Source organism: Nipponia nippon, unplaced genomic scaffold (genome assembly GCF_047370975.1).
Source record: "Nipponia nippon isolate SJK-2023a ecotype South Korea unplaced genomic scaffold, ASM4737097v1 scaffold_3, whole genome shotgun sequence".
NCBI classification, from domain to species: domain Eukaryota; kingdom Metazoa; phylum Chordata; class Aves; order Pelecaniformes; family Threskiornithidae; genus Nipponia; species Nipponia nippon.
In genome coordinates, this window is record NW_028262347.1 from 58,825,946 (window position 1) to 58,845,465 (window position 19,520).

General features: G+C 47.2%; 1 protein-coding gene across 10 annotated transcripts in view; it reads left to right on the top strand.

The window, feature by feature from the left end:
- RBFOX2 (RNA binding fox-1 homolog 2) overlaps window positions 1-19,520 on the top strand; it is a 170,915-nt gene that overhangs the window by 16,765 nt on the left and 134,630 nt on the right. The window lies entirely within an intron of this gene.

A 19,520-nucleotide genomic window follows, 5' to 3' on the forward strand; every position in this document is an offset into this window, starting at 1 on the left:
ATGGGGAGGGTGTGGGCAGGGGGGGACAGGCGACTGCGTGCTGAGGAGCTGTGTGACTGATAGATCCGCTGTCATAGCCAGCAAGCAGCAGAGGAGAGAAAGGCCAGAGATGCCCCGTAATGAGGTTTGGCCAAATATGCCATATTTCCACCTCCTGGGCAGGCTCACTGAGAGATTCCCACCCTTCCTTTGATTGTCAAGGGGAGTCTCGGGGTTGAGATTCACGTTTGCAGCTGGGCGCAGCGCAGTGCTGCTCGGTGACTCTCAGCTGGCCCAGAAACTGAAATGGGGAGCTGGAAAACTTTATACACGTTGAAGAAACTCATCTGGCCCCTTTCCAGCTGTTTCCTATCTGTAAATATTCCTCCTTGACTCTTACTTTGCCATTTCCTGTAAGGTTGAAGGTCATGATATAAAATAAGTCCAATTTTCTTGGAGTGAGGAGGATCAGTTATGAAAACTGAGGTCCGTTATGTTTCAGGATGCTTCACTGGTTCTTTTGTGCTGCTGTGCCAGTAGAAGGCCAAAATGTTTTGGTTATGGACCTGTGTGTAGGCCCCTGTGTATCTGCAGGTGTCGTGTGGTCATATGGCAGATGCTGGGTTTTCACGCTTTTTGTAGTGAATTTAAAGCTAAAGGGAAATTGCATCCTTCATCTTTTTTCACTGAATTTGGGCAGCCTGTGCCCAAGCAGTGCCAGCACTGTTTGTGCCCAATGCAAACATGAGAAGAACGGGGAACATTTTATAGTGAGGAGCTTGTAGGAAATCAATAAATTCCTTAAAGATTTGAGTTGGAGAAGTGGGTGAGAGCTGTAAGTCTGCAGCTTCTGTAAAAACTCAGGGATACCAAAAGCTGCTTTGGCAGTGTTTGACAGAGCCCTGCACCCCCAAATTGCAACCCTCTGTGCCCTCCAATTCGTGCTGCTTTCCTTTTCCCTTGCGCTAGGAAATGGCCTGAGACCTCGCTGCACAGGAGCTCTTCCTGGAGGCCCTCCCTGGCCAGCACCAGGCACGTCACATAAGTTTCTTCTGGCTTCTGGAGTCGATCATGGTGTCAGTGAAGCTAAAGCGATGGTTGCGGTCCCCTTCGATGGGGAGACAGTCCCAGGGGGCGCGGGGGAGGCGGAGGCTTGTGGTCCAGACAAAGGGAGAAGAACGAAACGATCCTCTTGGAGAGGCGAAATCGGGACCTCGTCTGAATTTCTCTCCCCGTTTTGATTGATCTCCCTGCAGCTGTTTCCAACTGCCCTCCAGATCGTGCCCTGTTGGGATAGCAGTGGTGACTCACTCTGCTGGGATGGTTTCCGCAGCATGCGAGAGCCCAGCTTCCCAGGGAGCCGTGGCACCAGGAAGGGGAAGGTTTCTGGTGCGTTTGATCCCTCTGTAAAGATTATGCTGTGTCTGTTTAATTAGAGACTGCTGCTTTCTTTACCGGTGTACTAAATATAAATGGAAGAGCTGGTCTAACATACTCGAGGTTGCAAATGTCAGGAGTCAATAGCTTTATTTTCCTCTCACCAAATCTGATTTGTTTTTAAATACTGCCACTAAATCTAATGATGCAGTAATTCCCGTTTGGTAAAAGGAATGAGAGATCTAGACTGAGAGGGACTTCATACTCTTCTCCTCTCTCTTGTCCCACCTCTGTTTACAAAGGAAGAGCTACTGGTTTGCAGGTGTTTGTAGAGTATGATCTGAAGTGTCAAAAGGCTTGATCTAAATATGCCATGTACTAAGTTTGTATTCAGCTAAAATACAGTTGTTAACGTTTTCTCTCTGCACGGTTTTTGGTGCAGATTTGTACATTCCAAACATTACCTTTGTGACAGTCAGCAAAGTGCCAAAAAAAAAATTAAAAAATAGAAAAAATGCAGTGAAGATAAAGAAGCTGGAGCCCAGGCTCGTGAGGATTTACTTGGGGCTTCGTGTTTGGTTTGGGATTCTTTGTCTGCTGAACTACAGTCTTAAGTCCTTGCGCGCCCCAGGGAGATCTGTAATGGGACAGACATCTGTGCTTAAGATGCCTTGCCCTGTCCGTCTGCCTGTGCAGGAAAAGGAGAAGGTAGCAAATGAGGTGTTTTTTTTAATTTTTTTTTTTTTTTCTCCTTCCCCCCCGGGGCTCCTACTGAGCACAGTGGACCTCATCTGCCTCCATCTGCTTAGCCTTGTACGGTGCCATCGCACATGCAGTTTGCTCGAGCGTGTCCGTGAGCCGTAGCGCGATGCCCGGGAAGTACGGCTCGCTGGGACAGTGCTGGCGTTGCTGTGGTGTGAAGTGCTCAGCCCCGAATCAGTCAATTGGAAAGTCCATGAGAACAGAAACTATGGGGAGAGCTCCTCATGGTGAAGACTGACTAAGCGCTGTTACCAGCCGCCCGGTATGCGGTGAGGCTCTGCGTCTTGCCGTCGGCTGCCGTAACTGCTGTTTGTTCATGCCCTGGCTGATTCGGCGTGTTTTTGTTCCGGCCGGTGGGATAACGTGGGGTACCTGGTCTCGGGGCAAAGCTGGCTGCTGGGCTGGGGGAGGAGGGAGCGCTCTCATTACGTGCTGGAGGCATTTTTGCCGTGTTGCAGCATGTGCTGGGGGAGGCATGCCTTAAAAGTGGGAGCACCAAGAGCATCGAGTTGATCTGCCAGGTTTCTTCTGGCCTCGAGACTCAAGGTCTGGCAGAAGAGTTTCAGCATTAGATGTGTTTTTGTGGAAAGGGAGGGAAAGAAATCCAGAGATACTTTCTGCCCTTCTCGAGGTTTCCCCCTTCCTAGTGGTGGCAAGAAGAAATTGTGTTTCTGGAGCGTGTTGAGTTGTAATCAGTGTCTGTTCTCAGCCTGGGTGGAGGAGACAAGAGACTCTCCCTGGTGTTTCTGTGTGCTCCCGGTCATCAGTAGATGTTACTGACCGGCACAGGGAATTTTTTCCAAAAGCTGTTTCCTCTGCTGCATGATGCAATGTTGAGTCAGTAACCCTGTCACTTTGAAGGTTAACATTTTTCATATCCCCAACACTTTTTTATTGTCTTCCCTTATCCCTCTTTTCCCCCCCACCCCAGCTTTTCCTATTTTTGATAGACTAACCTAACGCTAGCCTTTCCTAGGGCAGAGCGCTGGCTGCGAGAGGAGATTAGCCTTCGTCCTCTTCTACTTTAAGCTTTGGGAGCTGGGCTGATGGAGAGCACATGACCCTCCCGGTGGCTTTCCCTTCCCGGCGGGACACAGGGAGCTGTGTGCGAGGGGAACAAGCGGTGCTGTGTAGCGCGTCGGCGCTCCGCTCCCGCTGGTGGCGAGGGCAGGCAGGGCTTGCCGGCTCCTGCCAGCGTGGCGCGGTTCGGCGAGCCGGTAGCTTTCGTGGGCAGCATGGGGCTCGCCCACCCGCATGGGGCTTGTGCCCCAGCTTCCCGTTTTGACCCCGAACGTAAGCGCGCGGGGTGGCTGAAGGCGATGCAAGCTGGCTTCGTCTTTCCTCAACACTGTGTAAGCGAGCGGGGTGCCTGAATTATTCACTCCTCCTGGGCCTGCTGTTCCTATTGAATTTCCCGTGTCGGGGCACCCTGCCAGCACCGGGTGATGAATTCATTGCTGCGCCTGCCCTGGGGCCTCCCCGCGCCGTGTGTGCGTTTGGGGGAGCGGGGCCGGGGAGGGGGGAGGCCGCGCGGGGCAGGCTCGCCCTGGCATTTTGTAGCCGCGGGTCGGTGGGACTGGGTTGCCCCACGTCTTTCCATCCGTGGCATAGGTGGGCGCTGGCCCTTTCGCTGCTCGAAGGGTTGTTGGCAGGTTTGCGTGTGTTTATATCTGTCTCTGCCTTGCCGCCGTGCTGAAGTCTGCCCAGGCTCCCGGGTACTAATCTTTTTCCTCCATCTCTCTGTATGCGGTATCTGGTATCCTATCATCTGTATTTCGTCTTCGTGGTGTGGATTTCTCTGCAAACCACGTCCTTATTTTTTACACACAATTTTCAGGGGTGGTTGTGCTAAAAAGCAATCACATTTCACATTTTCTGAGCGGGAATGTTTCCTTTATTGTCCTAATGGAAACCATTTCCCATTTGCCTCTGATGCTAGTCTTACTAATCTGAATAATTTTGCTGTTAAATGTTTAAAAGATCTCTACTGTTCACATTATCACAACTCATAAAAGCTACTGAAGGCACGTTTTATACTTTTGGAGAAGATTATCACTTCTCTTTGCAAGAACTTCTGGATGTGTGTTTGGTACCATCTTCGTTGTGTTGATTCCAGCTCTGCTTTATTCCTCTATATTTTCTTTTTTAAGCAATTACAGCAGGTGGCTGGTCCCTGGGGAAGGTGCCTTTGACCAGAGTGCTCTCTGGTCCTAGGTGATGAGGTCGGATGGAGTTTCAGGTCCTCCTCCTGGCTGCACAGAGCAGTGTTTTTTCACCTCTAATTGGATCATGTAAATCAGCCCTTTCTTTGTCTTGTCCTCTTTGTCCAGAATCTCCTTCTGGTGATTTTGATGAATAAATCAGCATTGACATTAGATTGAACTTTTATTTAGTTGTTATTTATGTTGATATTTAAAAACTAGTGTATCTGACAAGCAAAGTAGGGGTAATAATCAGAATTGTGACCAATAATTTCCCTCAAAAACTGATTTCTGTAGTAGAGGTGATATGTAAATGATTGAGTACAAAGTGGCAGGGGCTGGCTTTTTTTTTTTTTTTTTTTTTTTTTTTTTAAATCCTGTGCTGTTGCAGCCCTCTGGGATTTTAGTGTTTGATGAAGTGCTTTGGGGTCCCTAGGGTCTGACAGATGCTGGAGAAAATAGAGCTCCCTTCCAGAGAGAAACCCAGTCCTTTCACACCAGACCAAATGCTGTATACTGGAGGGGTGCACCTTTCTGCCTGCCAGCGGGAAGCTTTTCCTGACGAACGCTAGCCCCTCAGCCAAAGTCTTTCAGAGTTGCTGCTCATCTCCCTGGCCTCAGTTTGCAGTGTGTGGCTGTGATGGGCAACCCGGGGGGAAGGACGTGCTGTCCTCCTTATCCCCCCGTTGACTCTTATGCCTGGAGCAGTGGAGTATGCCGTGACCTCTGAAGCGACGGCTGCGATATCACTAGCTGTGGCTTCTCTGCAGCAAGCAGCAGAGGGGACTTGAAGTGATTTAATGGAGAGAGAAGCAAACCAAACCCCAGGAGAGCCTAGATCATTGCATGTGAACATTGACTGGTTACTGAATCAAAAATGCTAGAAGGAGGGGAACAGAGGGTAAAGTCATCTGTTTTGTCTTTCATACAGGCAGGAATGGAGAGAGGTGTAGTATTCCCTGTCAACAGAGGAGAGGGAAATGTCTGAAACAAGCTTCCTCCTATTGCTTTTAAAGTTGGATGACCAGAAGGGAAACAACAGGTTGCGAAGGTGTGAAGCCTGCGGTGGTGTTTGTGCAGCAACTGGGAGAAGGTCTGGGGCTGCGCTTCCCCTGCACACAGGGCTTGCAAATGTGTTTTTGCTGTGGGCAAAAGCATTCAGCCCCTCCAGAAGTAAATACAAAAGCTGTTGGACTGGGACTCATGAATGGTGAGGCCTACGTGTAGTCAGTTGAGAAGCTAAGCCTTATTGTAGTACATGGCTTCTAGGGTGCAGGAGAGAGCTAGAATTGCCATCGCCAGAGTTTGGTGCTGTATGCTTTTGTATTATCTTTGAGTAGTAGAGATCTTAAGTTTTGGAGCTTTTCATTTATACCCATTTTGACTTTAGTAATGGCAGCAGGAGAAAGGGAAAACTTCTTCTTCTTCCTTCCCTTTTTTTTTTTTTTTCCTCCCCCCAGGAGATTTTTGACTGAGCAGATTTCCAGCTCCTTCCCTCATACTCCTGATCCGATTGAAGAGCAGTGGGGGAGAGGAGCAATCTCATTCAATCTGTGATGTGCATGTGTTCAACCCTTCTGTCCTGAATCTCCGCAGCGCCTTTCTGTGTGGCTGGTAACAGCTTTCCCATGCAGCAGCAGCATCTGTGTGAAATTCCAGCATCTTTAATTTTTTTTTTTTTCTTTTTCTGCTGCTGCTTTAAAGCTGCAAGTAATCCTCCAGGCACCAGTGCTATCTTTCAATAGACTCTGACTGATGCAATGCTGTCTTCACATGGGATGGGATTTGGGAGGTTTGGTGTTTCACTCAGGAGGATTACAAGCTTCGTTTTGACACAAACATACACTGCAGGTGGTAGTGTTGGTGCCTCAGTACTTGATTTTTGGCACTAGGAAGATGCACTGTAAATCCAGCAACTTTTCTAGGCCTTTCTTCCTTTCTGTGACAATTCTAGTGATGCAAAATCCCCGCTGGTGTTTGTCATTGCCTACAAAGTTTAAGGATCTGTTACGCTTCAGTTTTGGTCAGGTTCCTATATAGATATGTGTAATGTGCACAAGAGTATATTTTATATGCACACACATTATCTTCTGCAGTCATGTGACTGATATCATGAGATGATGTTTGTGCTTTCCTACCCTCTTTAGGAAAAGCATTATATGGTCCTTCAAGATTGTTTTGGGAAGATTTCTGTTCACTTTTTTAATGTAAATGAAAGGTTTCGCTACATGTTTTTGTTAGAGGATTTGAAGTGAGCATGTGCCTACTAGTCCGAGAAAGTTACAAAGTTTGCAGTGCTCCTTGGCTTCAAGAGTAGCGTGTTTTGCAGTATGATCTGTGTAAATGTTCACCCTGAGATCTGCTTAGCTGTTTGTATGGAGAACTGCAGTGTTTCAAGACATGAAATCATCAGCTTCAGTTTCTGTGTGATTTGGAGTTTTCTAAAAGCTGACATCTTGTGTTGTCACTGTATCACCATGCTGTAGTCCAACTGAGAGGTAATGAAAGCGTTAATTGCTGAAGCCAGGTCATATTCCAAGCTGAGGTAGAGTCTCTCAGCTCTTGGATGTGTGCGGCTCTTGGACATGTGCAGATCTTGTTATTGGAGGCTGTAGCCTCAGGCAGAGAAGCAGGAACATTTCTAAAATATGGGTAGCTCTGGTGACTGAGGATGCGTACTATTAGGATGCTTAATAGTGAAGTCTTCTGTGTGCCTCATCCTACCATCAACATTGTCCCTAGAATCGGTGTCAGCCAATACTTCTGCAGCTGGTCTCGTCAAATCCTTGGCATCTCTTTGTGACCGTGGTGTATGGGCCTGTAGCGAAGAGTGGTGCTTTTTGTCTGAAAGTCATGGAGGTCACAAATCCAAAGCACTGAAAACAGAAGGGGTCTGTGTGTGTTTTTGCAAATCCAGTGGGGAAAAAAATATTGAGCATCTGTTTTATGGGTCCTCCCCAATTACTGTCTTGAAAACTAATAACCAACTGTGGATAGATTTAATTGATAAAAATGCCTTTTCCCTCCTGGATTCTCACAACTCTGTAAATAACTAACAGAACAAGCATTGATGGATTGGTTTAGGATACCCATGGCTACTATCTATAGAGCATCCCTTTGCACATGAAAACTCACTTAAGCACCTCCACTCTTTGGTAGAGCAGCAGCAGACTGGAGTTGCTCCCTGCTTCTGAGGGATGAAGAAAGGAGAAAAGTATGAGCAAACATCACGCGTATCTGGTTAGGCCATACAGTGTTGGAGACATTTTGGCATGAGAAAGGGAAGCCATGAAATGTGATCAGAAATAAGACTTTCTTCTGCTGCCTCAGATGACTGCTTGATGTTTCTTAGGATCAGTTCTTCAAGGGAGTAAAAGTTCTGAATCTTAAAGCAGTGTTAAAGGCTCTGAAATGCATGGAGGTCAAGGATTGGTAGCTTCTAAGAACGAGGCTTGTCAGCAAAGCTCACGTTGTTGCAGTTTCACCATTGGCTTAAGCTGATCTAAGACTATACTTCCATTGAAAGAGGAGCCCTGCCTTCTCCCTGACTCCAACCACGTGGTCCTACACCCTCCCTTGTACAGGTGTTAGGGATTACGTGGCCTGCAGTGACCACCTTTGTTCATGAAACTAATCCTCCTTTTTGAGGGTTTAGTTTCCAGGAGGATCAGCAAGCTGATCTGACTTGCCGTGTTCTTCTGTGATCCCTACTGTGCATGCAAGAGATGAGATAGGGGTGCACGCTTGGGAGCAGGAGGGGAAAAAACAGGGCGATTCCCTTTGTTGGTAGTGTGATTTTTGAGGTTGGCTTAACCTGACTGTAAAAACCATGCTCTTAGAAGGTGTTTCGTATCACTGTGTAGCTCAAGGGAGTTGAGTTTTAATCTCTCTATACTTGGGCCAAGCAGTTGTTACCAAGTGTGCAGAAGGAAGGAGCAAGTAGAACTGAATTTATAGGGCTGCCACTGTCTAGAGCTTTGAATAAAAATGTTGGCTATATTTACACAGAAACCTTGAGAAATAAAACAAAAAAGGCAGTGGTGCTTTGGCACAGTTTGAAGCTTTGACTGGCCCTCTCGTCTGCTGTTTGCCACGGTGCCTTCGGTCTGCTCCAGTTCAGAAGTTTGCTATGCTGCCAGTTTCTCTGTACCTAATTTAAGCTGTTTGTGTGTTCAGTGGGAGGGTGGCTCCCTTTTTTGTTTCCTTCATCTGAATGTGCCGCATAGGAAGATACACGATGCTGTAATTTCAGGAGCCGAGTGTTTTTAGATCTCTTCTATTCTGTGTTTCATCTGTAGGCTCAGGGAGGGAAATGTAACTTCTTAATGCAAAGAAGTCTCCAGGGATTGCACACAGAAGAGGTTCTTAGACTAAATTGTGAAGGAAACAAGTTTTATGTGAACAATCCCTTCCCACACGCGCACACTTAGAAACCAAGTGGTAATTTCGATCGCATTTAGAAGTTGGTAGAATTGTAATGCTGTCACCTTCCTAAAAACTTCCTGAAAAACGGTGATGAGTCACGGGGGGAGAGATGCAGATGAGTGCCCCACGGAGGGCAAGGCGGTCAGGACTCGTGGATTACACGCTCCATATGGAGCAGGCGGATGGATTGGTCTGGCCGTGGCGTGGGCTCCCTTGTGCCTGGCGGGACCGCGGCGGGGGACGTGGTGAGGCGGGCTGTGGTTATAGCTGCGGGAGGCTGGGACGGGAAGCAGCCAGGGGGCAGAGGGTACAAATCTGCGAGGAACTAGTTTTGGTTAGTTCCACTGGCTTGTTTATTACATTGTCTTGCAGGCTGGGAAGGGAGGGGGCTTTGATGCTTTTGTGTGGTGCTGGCAGGAATGTGCAATCCGGGGGTTTTGAGACCTCCTGGGGAGGTGTGTGGGTCTTCTTCCAGTGGCTTCAGACTATCCGTAAAGAGAATAGGGTGGAACTGAGGCTCTGTAAGGAGGTTGTCTGCTGTTTCTGAGGACTTCCTGGGCTTTAACTAAGCCTAAAGCTGGTAAAATGAGAGAAATGCGCTGCAGGCTTGTGGGATGCTGCAGGCAAGAGCTCTGTCTCCTGCCTGTTCGGCAGACCCAGGTCTTGCAGCCTCCTATGTGCACGGGGTGCAGCAGCCTGGTGTTTTAATGCTGCGGTCACCGCAAAGATCTCTGGCACATCTCTTGGCCTTTCACAGGCCCGATTTGTTCCTATGACCTCTTGCTGTTTAATTGCAATCTTATTTTTCTGGTTGACGGCCGTATTTAAACATGGGATATACAACAGTGTAAGAATACCCAATGCCTGAGACTGCTGGCAGTCTCTCACTTCATTTTTCCATTAATACATAAAGTTCTTGGCCCTTGCGGGTGGAATACAGGCAGCAGCAGCAGCAGCTTTTCCCTTATAAGCAGGGCTCGCACTCCCATCTGGGCCAAACTGAAGAATTCAGACTACTTACAGATACCTTGCTGGCTAATTTTGTTCTCCACAGTAACACGATCTTTCTTAGAAACGCCTTTAGAGTGGCTTGCCTTGCTTCCCTGTGCAACGAAATGGAAACAGTAACTTACTATAAATGCCTCGTTTTGTCCCCATAGCCAGCCTGAGTGGTGTTTTGTTTTGAATCTTCCTCTCTTTGCAGAGCACTCTCATGACTTTTTTGGATGCAGCCTTCCAAATGAAGGGCAGGTCTTTCTTCCTTTCTCTTAAAATTTCGAAACAAAGCACGTACTGAAACTCCTCTCAAAACTATTCCAGAGAGGAGGTGTTCCTCCTTTGGGAGGGCAGGAGATTCTTTGATTAGTGCTCCCTTCCTCCCTGTTTTAACCCCTTTCTAGCTGTGACCGTTGCCTGCATGGGGATGCTTCATTCCTCCAGCGTAAGTTATTTGGCTAGATTGGGGCATCAGCTACAGCCTGCCATAGTGGATAGTTTGTCTAGGGTGGGTATTTCTGGTAGCTTAGGCAAGATTTCTCTCTTTTCATATACTCAGTAGAGATGTGTGACCACGGCTGCCATGCTGGCGTCTCGGGGCAATCATGTTTAGCAATAGTTAGCTTCGCAGGAGCAGTGAGGAGGTTTGTGTAACAGAAGTGGGTTCCAAGGAGTCCTTGGTTAATGGTTGAGAAAACCTGTTATTTTAAGACTTTTTATTTTTATGAATTGCACTCTGGTTATAGAGGGCCTTGGCACGTGGCCACATCCCATCCAGACTGTCTGTGGCTCATAAAGAGATGGCACTCGGTTACAGGGTGGACGTAAGAAGAAAAGCAAAGGTGTGTTTTCTGTAGTGGAATGGCATTGTGTTATAGCAAGAATCGGTCATGTTACTTTTTATATGTAATTGCTTAACTGGGATGTCGAAAGGTTAGCTTTGATTTTGTTTTGATATGTTTCTACATTTTTGTAGGCAAGTGTGTAACACTTGGGTGTCTAATTAGAAGAAAAACCCTGAAAAATACTGATGTGTGGGGGAGAGGTGAATAAAGGTAAAGGCAAGGAGGGAAGGGTAAAAGCCCTGCAGGCTTTACTTCCTTGTGGAGATAGCAACTCTTGCAAGGGGAGTACTTCTCTAATAAACTGTTATGTGGTGATTTATTCTGGTAAAATTCAACAGTCGTGACCTCTCCTTTTCCCCTTTAAAATACAAGTGAACGGCATTTTGGAGACAGACACCCTCTTTGTCTCCAGAACATGTGCTGAGGCACTAACGGGCTGTCCCAGGCCTCATCGGAAGGAGCCCTTTTGGGGGTTGGAAATGTCTGGATCAGTCTCTGTCACCCTTCTGATTCTTGGTACCCCAGAGGCAGCAGGGGAGCATCACCATGATGATGCGCTTTGCATTGTGGTCTTTCCGTCCTCTTAAGAACAGAACTAAATCTCTGGCGTGTGTCTGGAATATTCGTCTCCGCTGGAGTGGATTCTCTTGCATCCGTGTGCTGATTTTTGGAACAGGAATGAGAGCTTCCAAGGGGCCAAAATTCAGAGTGAGCCTCAATGTGCACGTCTCCCATTTGGGGATATTCTAGCTGCAGTTGGACTCGCTGTCCGTGTTTTCCCCATGTTGGTCTTACTAGGTGCGAATAGTGCCCTGGACGCTCTTTCACCAGCCCCGCTTCTGAAGCAGCGTGCTGCCCAGGAGGTGGAGGGTTTGGTCTTTCCCTGTCCCTTGTGATGCCACTTTGGGATGCCCCTCGTGAGCGGAGGGGCTGCTGTGCTGTGCAAGCTGCCCTTGCAGCACTCGGCGGGGTTCGTTCCCTTGTATAGATGCCCTTTCGTTCCCCGCAGTTGCAGGGAGAGGAGCTTTCCAGGAGGGGGATGAAGAGGCCAGGCTTACTGGTCTTAAGAGTGGATTTATTTTTTTTATTTTGGGAGGGAAGGCTTGGGAGTTGTTTCTCTCTAACTGTTTCCAGATGGTGCTGCTGGAACACAAAGATTTCTAGTGTGTTTGGGATGGCGGCGGCCGAGACCCCCAGCCCCCCCGGCGCTTCCTGTGCAGCTCCACAATCCTGCGGGCTTAATCAGAACCAGCCCTGGCTGCTGAGGCGCCCCTGAAGCCTGCCTTTTCTTCACCGTGTGCCCCAAGCCCTGAGTTTCCTCCCTCCTCTGGGCTTTTTAACCCCTTGCCCTTACAGCTCTGGCGCTTCAGCCTGCCCGCTTCGCTTCTCTCCGTTCTCTGGGGCCAGCAGGCTGACTGTCGGCGCTTGCAGTGCCCTGGAGATGAAACTGCATTTGGCCAGACTGCTCAAAGAAATTATGTCTTTGGGGAAAGGGAAGCTGGTTTGTAACGCAAACCTGGGAAAATAATTTCTGTAACTAACTATCTAGGGCGGCTTATGCAATCAGGCCAGCGTGTCCAGGGCACAGAGAATTTCTCTTGCACCTATTTGCCTGCAGCACCTGATATACAGCACGATTTTGTCTGAATCATGTGCTGTTGTGCCTTTATCTCTTTTTCGTGCCAATTTCCCTAAAAGCAAGGCAGGTTTAATTTTATATCACAGCCTCTTCACACCCAACCAACAAATTAGTTTCAGCCTTCTTTTCTGCAGGTAATATAACAACTATAATTTCATTCTGGAAAGTAGGAGTACTCCTCTTTCCTTTTAGCCTTTGAGTAATAGCCTCTATGTATCTGCAAAATCAGCCAAGAAGCTTGTGATCAACTGACTTCCCTTCTGGATTTAACGTTTATAATCTCCCTCGTCCTGTTCTTTCCCATATTGTCCATCCTGTTTTTTGAGAAAGCAGAAGCAATGAAGCTGTCTACTAATGCAAAACTCTGTAGTCCTCTTCACCTTGTGAAAGCTTGTAGCCATCGTGTTTGAGCAAGCTGGATTTTCATGCCGTGAACATGTTGCCCTGTAATGAGTGGCTTAGTATGAATTACGTGTGAAAAGCTTCCTCAGCCCCATGTAACAATTATGGCATCCAGAGGTGCCCCTAGTGCTGGATTTTAAAGTCTCCTTATGAACCCTGTCCTGTTCCTGTTGAGTAAGAGTGGAAGTGAAGATGAGCTGCCATTTTAAAATGCTTCTGCCTACTAAAAGCGGAAGAAAATCAATATTCTGTGCTATTGACTTATGTGCATGCAGAGTGTCCTTGTATTTGCTGGATCATAGACGTCACACTGTGCACAGCATTCCCAGGGGCTTTAACTCGCACTGGATCTATTGTTGCCAACGTAGGTCATGGACCAGCAGAGGCAGGCTGTATTTCCTTTATGCCTGGAGCAGTATGAGGATGCTGCCATATGTAGTCCAAAAAAAGTGTATGTTTTGCACATTTAAATTACACTAAATTAAAGAAATCTCATCGAGAAGCTGAAAACACCCCTTGGCTGATCTGGAAGATGAAAAACCCAGTTGGTGGGAAGCTGCTTCTGACCTCCAGAAAGCTACTTCCATTATTTAAAAAAAAAAAAAAAAAAAATCAGGGAAGAATCTGTGTTGTTATAAAGAATCTCTGTAAAATACTTAAATTTTAGCTCTTCCATTTTCGCTGCAGAAGTGCTTTCTGTGTATGAAAGCCCCCCTTTTCTCTGCAAAATTAGACATGTGTATTGTAACTTCATATGGACTCTGTCAGCTTAAAACCTGGAGCGTGCATTTGTAAACTTGTTGCATACTGAATTTTTCAATAGACCTGACAGTTTAGATACCATGTTTCTATGTGGTTTGGTCAGACGTATATTTGTCTGTGTTCTGTTCTGCAGCTTCTGCTATACCAACCAGTTATTGTTCCTGTAGTGTATATATAGGGTTTCTCAGAACAGAAGTGCCAGAAGGTTGGAGTTAAGAAAATATGTACTTCAAATACAGAAAATTAGACCGAGATGTTTGGATGGCTTCACCGGGTCTCTGTTTGACAGGGACTCAGCCTCCCCCAGAGTCATCCTGTTCTGTCTTGCTGGCCACCTCCTGGGCTTGCCTAGCTAATTGCTCCAAACTATTCAAACTCCGGTCGGGGCAGAAGGCTATTTTTATTAATCTGACATCACCTTCCTTTCTTGTCTTCACTGTGTCACTGGGCTTCCCGCCCGGGGAGCCGCTGGCGGGCCTGCAGGCCCCACGGCAGGTCACGGGCTGCCAGGGCTTGTGGGGTACCGTGCCCCCCCTACAGAGGCGGGTGTCCGGCTTTGGAGAGCCGTGGGCTGGCAAAGCCCTGGGGCCGGTGCGGGCACCCAGGACGGGGAGCCCCATGTGCTGGGGGGCCAGAGCGGGTGAGAGGCTGGAGGCGGGGAGCCCTGGTGGCCACCCCCACCCAGGGGATCTGGAGCCCTGTGAGGCGGTGGGGGCCCGGCGCAGGAGCTCTTCATCCCACGTATCCAACGTTGTGCCGGCTCCTGCTGAAAACATGGTATTTTTAGGAGAAGGGGAAACCTTGGCGGGGGGGGGGCAGGCCGGAGGCTGCGACAACGGGGCCAGAATTCCAGGAAGGAAGAGGGGCCGGATGGGCCTCCATCCCAGCCTCCGCCAGGCCCTGGCCTCCAGGCCGCGGAGCGGGGAGCCTGCGGGCACTTCCCTGCTCCCGCGGGGGCAGCTGCCAGCATTAGGTGCCCCGTGGCCAGGGCATCGTGCTGGTGACGGCACCTCTGGTTTTCCGCCCCTCAAAAAGTGGCCTCAATAATTCGGGCAAGCGTGGGAAGCCGGGGCCCTGCCAGCTGGCGTGCATCTTCCCCACCATCAAGGAAAGGGGCGTGCAACGTACTTGGTGTGGTGCCTTTTATCAAAATCTTGGGCTTTTAGTCCCCAAATACACTTTAAAAAAAAAAAAAAAAAGATGGATAAGGAGTAAAATGTAAGTCCTGTTACTTGCATCCCTGTGAGCACAGGTTGTTGATGTCAGGACACTTAACAAGGAAGCAAATAAATGGAAGTCCTTTGCTAGATGACGTCTGCGCATCTGGAAACGGGCCAAAGCCGAGAAGCAAGTTTAATTGAAAGTGAAGACAGCTGAAGGGAAGCGTCCCACACTGTAGATTCAGTTATTGGAACTGCAGAGTGATCAGTGAGAGCTATATATCAAATTAGAGTAAGTATCGAGGGAGAAGGGTGACATTAAGATCCATTTAAAAACTACTTTAGTTCAGTTTTTCATTAATAATTGGTAGTTCAGCCTTAGATGCTGCTTTTCTCATTAATTTTATCCATAGACGATTTGGGGTGCGGAGATGGCACACACAATCGAGAAGGCAGACTGAACACATCAGATACACTTGGACAAAGAAACATAATTTCTTTTTGTTTATATGCAGTACTTTACACAAGTATGATCTAATGAAGAATTACCTGTTTTCTTGGTAGCTGATAATAAGGTCAAGGCATTTACAGTTTTACCAGTGCTCTGCCACAGTTAAAGTACTAAAATGCCTTTTTCAAGACCCCCCTCCTTCCTCCAAGCATAGGATTTCTGCCTTTCGTGCTATGCAAGAAGTAAAGCAAAAAAGGTGGTGAAACCACTGGGCTGTGGCAAACAGTGCTGGGATTTCTGTCTGGCTTGCGAACTTTACTTTTTGGCAACCATCACTTTCAGATTAATAGCTAAGTTTCCAGTGTTTTCGGCCTTTTTTTTTTTTTTTTTTAAATAAATGTATTCTCTCTGTTCTAGAAAAGTGGTTTCTGTTTGTCTAGCACAAGCCTCTGATAAATGTGTAACTCGTGCTATCTCACCACTTCAAAATCCCATTTTGCTTTCAGGAGGAAGAAGTAATTTCTTGTCACCTTTCTTTCATTGCTCTCTGCAGTCCAAGGGTTTCTGGCTTTCTGGAGCTCGGGCTCTCCCTCGCCACTTCTGTCCAGTCCACCAGGCTGCTGTGCTGCTGGTAACTCTCGGGGGCAGCTGCGGCAGAGGCAGATGAGCTGTTCTTGTGCCGGCTTTGCTGCTGTTGCTCAGAAGCCGGGCAGCAGTGGTGAAACTCGGAAGAATTGCATTAACTTCACTCCCCTTTTCCCAGCATCGTTAGGAAAGCGGGCAGGCTGCAGACCCAGGGAAGAGAGATTGCTTGGTCGTGTTTCTGAGATTGTCTTTGCAACCGAAAGGACTCAGCACTTTAAACTGATGCTTGGATTCAGCAGAAATTGATTCTCTGGCTGGTGAAGTATGGATGGATTCACTAAGCTAACAGTTCCTACCAGCGGAGTTTTAATCTGCAGGCTTCAGGTTTAGATCAGCTGTCAAGAAACGATTGCTAATCAGGCCTCACTGATTGTTGCATCTGGCAAAATGGCGAGTCTGTGATGTAAAATTAATTTGTTCTGGGGTCAAGTTAGGTCAAAGAGAATTATTGCCTCTTTAAGCTAAAATTTAGTTTTATTTTTAAGAAAAGGGTGAGGGGACTTTCAGACCTTCCATTATGTGTTACAGCTGTGACCTTTTCTGCAGAAGACTGACTCTACTCCAGTCCACTGTGGCCTTTCATAAGTTAATAGCACCTGCAGAGCCGATCACTTCTTGCTGGTGTCCGGTGCATGGACAACTCCTCGTGTTAAAATTTATCAAGTTGAGAGGTGTCAAAAACCCAATGACCCCAAAGCCTGGCTGTTCTGCTACTGCGGGAGAATCTTCTTTGCTCTTGAGTTGTCTGCAAATGGCTGTACTGTGTTCACCTTGTGACCCAAGGCGGTACCTGTGACTTGCAGTTTGTGGCAGACCTTACTGTTGTAAATGTTAGTGGAAAAGAACTTGTTTATATGTTTATATATGTTTGTGTTTAATTTCCCAGCAAGGCTGGGAAATTAAAGAAGGGGGAAAATTTGAAGTAAAGAAAGGGGGGTAACGGCTTAGTGGATTTGACTGAGTTGTGACTTTCATCTTGTTGAATCTATTTGGCTGGCACAGAGACTACTACTGGGCTACAACCACAATGTTCACATGTCCTACAGAAGCGTGGAAGCCCATGTGTGAGATTGTCGGTACGGTTTGAATAAAATCACAATATGTGTTGCAGAAAGCTGATGTACTGCATTAGCTGCTAGTTTTTTTCTTTCCGCTCTAAAGCGAATCGCAAGTACCTGAGAAATACCTTTCGGTGGCAAGCAAAGTAATGAAACATCCCAGTGGCAGTTTGATTTGATTTTGCAGGCTAGCGCTGCCTAACTCAATTTCTTTACGAATGTCTGGTTGCATGTTGGTATTGAAAGAGAAATGTAATTGGCAGGAGGGAGCCACGAGAGAGATGAAGTTATCTGGGGGTTCGTTCTCCCACCAGGCTGTTGCCAGAAGGCAGGGTCCCTCCGTGTTTGTGGGCAGGGTATTTATCCATGTTAAACCTTCCCTCTCTCTCTTTCCACTTCCATTTTGTGAGATTAGTTTTGTGCCTGTGCAGGCAGAGGAGATTGAGCTGTATCCCTGGCCCCTGCTGCCTTGGATCGCCTGCTAACTGCTTTTCTGTATGGACGTTGCTGGACTGTCCTGTTCCAGTCGCAGGAGTTTAACGCGTTCACTTCTTGCTCTGTTTAGCTTTCAACAAAAGCAAACTCCATATGGAATAATCATGCAGCAGGCCCCGAATTCACCATTAGTGACCTGTAAAATTGGCAACGCTGGAGATTATTGGCAGGAGATGGTTTCCCTAGGCGCTTCCTGCCTTCTCTTGGAGAGTTAAGTTCAATTAGAGCAATGATACGCACAGCGGGGATTTTGCAAAGAGTTCGGTACTTGGTGGCAGCGTCGCTGTATGAAAGGCAGAGATATCCTTGGCCTTTTTGTGACCTTAATGCTCCAGCTGCTACCCTCTTTCTAACCTCTGCTTTGTCTAAACTCTCGCTTTACCGATGTAACCTTCTTTCACCTTTTACCTTCTGGTGCAACCATATCCCTCAAACATTTCTAGTCTGTGATTTGTGGGGTTTGTCTTCCAAAAAACAAAGTGGAGATTGACGGCTGTGGGATTTTTTCCCCTCCACTTAATTTTTCTTGTTTCTTTCTGACGTCTTACGTACAGTGGACTGCCCGCAGATCTCTGTAATCAGCTTTCTCTTCCTTTTCACATTCTCCTGATTTGCTTCTACTTATGAAACCGTTCTGTTTCTAGAGGTGGTTTCTGGGCATCCAGGTCCTTTGACTTCAGGAAAGCCCACAAAGTTTGTTTTTCTCTCTTTTTCTGCCACAGCCTCGTGGTGACAGTCCCTTTTGTTAGTCCCTGATATGAAGAGCATCATCCTCAGGATAGCAATTTCTTTTTCCTTTCTTCATTATAACTTTCCGCTTGTGTTCAGTGCCTGTATCTTTAGTATCCGCAATGGTAACTTTTCCGTTCGTTCCTTATTCTCTATGTGGAAATATTCCTGTTTTCCAAGGTGTTGAGAGAGACTGGCTCACAAGCGTGTTTGAGGTACTGACCTTGCAGGTGTGCGTACAGGTACTGCTAAAAGCATACCTGGAATGGTCTTTCAAGAGGAGACCGTATCTCCTGATACAAGGTGGACATTTACTGCACTTATCTAAGTTGGTACACTGTAGTGTGTGGGAGAAACAGCAATCAAAGCACTTTCTTATAATATGTACTTACGTTGGAGGAGAAGAGTACTAGCTGTGCGTTTTCGTCGTGATGTTGCTTGGGTCTTAATTTTAAGTTCACAGTTAAAACCCAAAGGGTCGGTGAGACCACGGTACTGTAGCTGTCAGTCTCCACTTGCTTCTTCCAACTTCTGTGTCTTTCCTTCTGTTTCTGTATTATTTGTGGAGTTTTTGTGCTTTACCTGCTTGCTGGCTATTAGTATTTGAGAAGAATGTACTCACAGGGTGGTCAGCCTAATTAATTACTGTTAATCCCTAAAATTGGCTGCCAGAAGTTTTGTTGTCCTTGAAGCTCTCATACTGTGCGTGTTCCCATAGCTTTAGCATGAGAGCCTGAGGAGAGGCTGGATGTTTCCTGGCAAGTTTCCGTGGAGAATCCCCTGGGCAGGTTTGAGGTAAAGAGGAAGAGAGGGAGGACGAATATGAACTTAAAATAGCATTGCTAGTCCCTGTATTGAATTATTAGCACCTTGCTTTTTTAGCAGAAGTTGTGTTAAAGTGTTCTTGTGTAAACTGAAATTGTGCCAGTGGCCACACACCCTGTGTAGGGCAGAAGACCTCTCTCTGGTAGGAGTGGGCCTGTTTAACCCAAATATCCCAGCACAAAACCCACAACATCTCAACAAAAACTCTTCCTGACAGCGATCGTACATCTCAGTCAGCTTCATGCCCAGAATATCTTTGCTTTTGACAATTTGGGATTGTTTTGCTGTGTTTTGGCAGGGTCTTCCCCTTGGGCCTCTCTCTCCCCGCCGTTACCCAAGAGCTGCTGGAGAAAGCGCAGGGCTGGCTTAGGAGTTCCTCCTCGCAAGTCATAACAAGAGATAGGAGCAGACTTAAAAACTGATTGTGGAGGGCGGCTGCCTCCTTTCCTCCTCCTAGCATTCTGCTGGGAGCTGCTTGTAAATGCGCAGGGGTACGAGGGTGGAATTGATAAAGGCTTTGTCTAGTTTAGTTTATCCTCCACCCAGAGAGAAAAATGCAGGCATGGGGTGCATGTGAGTGCCCTCTCCCCATTTCAAATAGGAGGTGTTGGAGGGAGAGTAACAGAAAATGAATTAAGAAACAGAAATAAACATTTAGGAAGTATTGTGAAGTATATTATCTTAATCCCCGCTGCCCTGCTAAAATAGAGACAAGTCTGGGAATTTAATGGAGAAATTCCAGAAGTGTTGGAGGTTCATATATTCCTGC